The sequence below is a fragment of the Macrobrachium nipponense genome, chromosome 7 (genome assembly GCF_015104395.2).
Source record: "Macrobrachium nipponense isolate FS-2020 chromosome 7, ASM1510439v2, whole genome shotgun sequence".
Classification (NCBI taxonomy): domain Eukaryota; kingdom Metazoa; phylum Arthropoda; class Malacostraca; order Decapoda; family Palaemonidae; genus Macrobrachium; species Macrobrachium nipponense.
This window is the reverse complement of record NC_061109.1, coordinates 7979360-7984065: the sequence shown is the minus strand read 5'-3', so window position 1 is coordinate 7984065 and position 4706 is coordinate 7979360. Positions and strand designations below refer to the sequence as shown.

At 37.5% G+C, this 4706-nt stretch overlaps 1 non-coding gene across 1 annotated transcript; it reads right to left on the bottom strand.

The window, feature by feature from the left end:
* Positions 1–3183: 3183 nt before the first annotated feature.
* On the bottom strand, positions 3184–3301 carry LOC135217796 (5S ribosomal RNA). The gene has a single exon (XR_010315203.1). It is a non-coding gene; the product is annotated as a 5S ribosomal RNA (ribosomal RNA).
* Positions 3302–4706: the final 1405 nt, after the last annotated feature.

Genomic DNA, 4706 nt, shown 5'->3' with positions numbered 1-4706 from the left:
ACGAGATCTAATCTAAATAAACCATTCTAGGCCCATGTGTTATGACCGCAGTTTGAGCATAAGCGTCGATTAACACAAACCAGTATCAAAGATTAATTACTTTTCAGTAACCCTGATAGTAATTCTTAAAACACTGGAAATAATGAAAAGGGGTTCTTCCTACATAATATCTTTTATACTTCCTTTCAGGGAAACACGAAAAAAAATGTCATATGCTTTCAACGAATCAGTTTGTTTCCCCAGAAGGATTGGTTTTAGTTTTATCTTCGAATCAGAGCAATTCATAATTAATGATCTAGGTCATGGCTTTCACCCTCGGGATGACAGCCATGCCGGTATATTAGCATGCTTTGTATGCAGATAGTCTCCAGTGCACAACTAATTACAATGCATCTCATATTGCCAGCACCATAGACCAACACGATGCGTCATCAACGTGAAGATGACTATTTACAATAATAATGAAAAGACGGTAAATACAACTAAGAAAATCAACAACGTGAAGGGTGTGGCTTGTTAAAGAACGGATTCGGTCGAATTGCAAAGGAATTTGGACGTTGAGGCAGAAATTCCGTGAAGTCTTTTGAAGAGAGGTGCCCATCAGATTTAGACGTGAAAAAAAGGAAGAATTTCTTGATAGATGCAGATATTCATTGGTGCCCCAACTCTACCCCAAAAGTGAATGTGGGGGGGGGGGAAGAAGTTGCGAAAGTGAATTCACTGCTCCACATATGAAGAACAGGAAGGACTGAAACCTTCTGTGATGTGGATAAAACGGAGCAGGTAGAAAACCATTATGGGAGTGAAAGAGGTAGATGGATGAAGTGTTTTGAAAATGATAAAATTAAAATGTGGTAGTGGGAAAAATGAAGTGAGTCGTGCAGTGTGTAAAAATGCTGTGAAAGCTTTCTCAGCAAAATATTTCCCTCTTGTTTTAGCAGTAAAAATGATTAATGTAGAAGACTGTAAGTAGTCTTGCCCAGGGCCCTAACTATATTATGAAAAAAATCTCTATTATGAGTATAAAATTGCTTACAACACTGTATCCAATTTGCTACGAAAAAAACCATATCTTCGACAAGACAATCAATATTTCCAGTGACTATTACTGGAGAAATTGGAGAGATTATTTGCATAAAATTTGATGCTACCTTGAAGTGAAAATATAGAAAGCAGATATGATAGGACTTTAGTGCCCTCATTATTAATAGGAAAACACAACATAGGACAATGATTGGCTAATAAAGGACGGGGATACAAATTACAAAACCATGACTGATATAGGAACCCTTCACTGAGCAAAATTGAAATGAAGAGATGAAATCTGACCAAACTGTAAGAAGAGAAGAGATAGTATTGGAGAAAAGAGGATCTCGTGCGGGTGAATAACTCAAATGAATTCGATTTTCTTTTATCTTCTAAGTCAATGAGTTTAACATACTTTTTGCGACGTGGTATTGCATCCTCCCTTTCACATAATATTTTTTTGCTCAACTGGTATCCATGTTTTATTATAGTTTAATTAAGTATGCTGGATGAATTTCCTTGTAAATGAAGAGAATATCCTTTTTTATCCAATTTTGCTTACTCGGGAGTAAGCCTACTTTGTCGTTGTCGTTGTTCTTGCTTGGGTTTAAGAAAGCCTAAAAAGGTGTTTTGCGTTGAGTTAAAGATACAGGAACTTTAGGATAGGATATTTATGGTTTATTTATTAGAATGAAAATGCAGAAAATAGACAGTGTGCATGTTATACAGCACAGAAAAATTATTTCTCATAAGATGATAGGTTATTCATTTTAATTTTCATTGGTGAAATAAGGTATATTTGACCATAGATTTAGGTGTTTTAATTTACGGTAAGTTAGGTATATAATTATACAACTTATGCGTGAAGGGAAAATCTTGCATGCGGTCCCTAATAAGCTAGAGGTCTGATCACGATTTGTTATCATTTTAACAACGTAAACATCATGGAGGTTATAGGGGATAAGCGTTTCCCTCGTGATTAACTGCCCAGTATTTTGGAATGAGGTTGTTAACTCCATAATCTTTTCCTTCTTCGATTGCAACCCTTTGAGATAAATACAGACAGGTAGCAAAGGAAGTTATATTGATAGAAAAGGCTAATACCGAGAGAGAGAGAGAGAAAGAGAGAGAGAGAGAAGAGAGAGATAGAGGAGAGAGAGAAGAGAGAGAGAACTTCTTAAGTATCTTTTAGACATCTGTATCAGAGATCATATCTTTCCTTTCTTGGTGTTCGGGTATATTAGTAATATTCTATTTTTTTTCTCTCTCTCACTTCTGTTCATAAAACTTTTCTGTAAGTCGACTTCATCAGAGCACCCATTTTCTATTCAATCGTGCTGTGATTTATTGATCATATCTACCAAAATAATAATAATAGTAATAATAATAATAATAATAATAATAATAATAATAATAATAATAATAATAATAATAATAATATAATAAAAATAATAATAATAATAATTAATATCTATTGAAGGAGATTGTTGATTCAACTGCATTGCCTTTATATGAATTCTTTTCTATTCTTCTAATTACGACGTTTTCGATAAGGAAATGTTACAATCATTTTATTCGTAAATATGATTTCAAAATCAAAGCAGCTGAAGCAGCAATCTCCTTCGATAGTTCATGCTTGAAAGAGGGTCTTCTACCTAAATAATAATATAATAATAATAATAATAATAATAATAATAATAATAATAATAACATAATAATAATAATAATAATATTTCGGAAGGAGACCCTCTCGTAGACATGTTTGTTAAAAATGACTGCTGCTTCAGCACTATTAATTTCTATTAAAGAAGTCTTGATAAGAGTCTTCCCAATTCTCTCTATCTTTCTGAATGACGGGGCTTTCGCTCTCGTTGTTGCTTAGACTGGCGAGCAACGCACCAAAGGGCATGGTAAAATTCGGTTGAGTCACTTGATTTATTATTGCTTATACAATTCTCTCTCTCTCTCTCTCTCTTCTCTCTCTCTCTCTCTCTCTCTCTCTCTACGTTTCGACGTTTCCTCCTGATCGACAGGGACATTATCAAGCGATAACTGCTGAGGGACTGAATTCCAGTGGTTGTTGTTGTTGTTTAAGATTAAGCTGGCTTTATGCCAGCACGAGCTCTTGCTCATAGAGCAGCCCGTAGGAAATTCGTACGCCAACAGCATCTGGTGTTCCAGGCGGTCACCCATCCAAGTACTGACCAGACCCAACGTTGCTTAACTTCGCTGATCGGACGAGAAGCGGTGCTTTCAACGTGGTATGGCCGTTGGCATTTTTCCAGTGGCGAGTCCTTCTCCTTTTATCGTGGTGTTGCGAGCTCTCCAGTACGGTCAGAGCACTTCTCCGGTAGGTCGAGTTTTTATTGGTTCCCGGGAAGGTGACTCATACGGCGGGCGTTCCCACGAGTCTTGCAGACCCTTCAGGTTTAGGGGGTATCACCGGGAGCCTCTTGATTGGCTTCTACCTGCGTGACGTCACCACCTGTATTATTCTCATGTCCGGTGTTCGTTCCATGCGCCGCTGGTACTCTCGTTAGGGGAGAGGGGTGTGGTCCTCCTCACACACGTCGGTATCAGGAACGCTTCTTGTAAAAAGCCAACTCAAGACTATGGAAGAACCACCAATGTAAATCCATCTTAACACTTAAGGGACAGGCTAAATATAATTTAAACACGCCTCCAGACTGGACAAACTTTCACGTCGGCCAGTTTAAGAAAAAAAAAAACATCAGTGGAAAGAGGAAAATATGCAGATGGATATGGTGTAAGAGAAAAATTTGATAAAAGTTTTTGTAACTTCCATGGGATGTTGAAAGTGACCATTTAAAATTTCAGTATGGGGCCTCTTATACAAAAACACTTGCAAAAATATGCTGATTTTACAAAGCTATACATGTTTAGTCTAATCTTTTCTTTTGTTTATTTTGTAAAATTTTAATTACAACACAAACAATATCATAACAGATAAGAACTATAGTTTTGCCAAAAGTTCACTTGTCATTTATGGACCATGAAGTGAATTGACTTTGTTCCCATACATGTTTAGGATCCAAATTTGGTATGATTGTATAATATTAGTTACTCATATGAATTAGCCCATCCACCTCTCACAAACTGTTATAGATATTATATGAGATACTTGTTCGTTAAGGGTTAAGGAAGGGGGGGGGAAACAAAGATGATTGTACATTTCGTCATCAATACACCTAATTTGACACTATATGCCTTCTGGTAGCAAGTCAAGGCAGAGCTTGAAATCATGGTAAATTATGGTATCATTAAGCCCACCGGTGACTAAGGTGTCACCCACTCGTCATGGTACCTAATGACAAAGACGTTTCAATTGCCGTTGACCTCAAGAACTTCAACAACCTAGTGAAACACTCAGCCCACCTGTCACCCTCAGTATTGTCTAGCCTCCACAGCTTTGATCCAAAAGCCTAGTTCCCCACTAACGCTGATGCCCGTGCACTGGTTATGGCAAATACAACTCACTGAGGAGGATCAAAACTTCTTCATTGCAGAGGTACAGTGGGATTTGAGATCACAGGCTCAGCGAGGGTTGTGGTGACGAGGATTTCCCAGCCATCTACACCAAAACCACGAGGTTGTTGACAAGGTGCCCCTTGTTTGGCATCATACTTAACAAGGACAAGTTTGTGGTCACTGCCTCCATC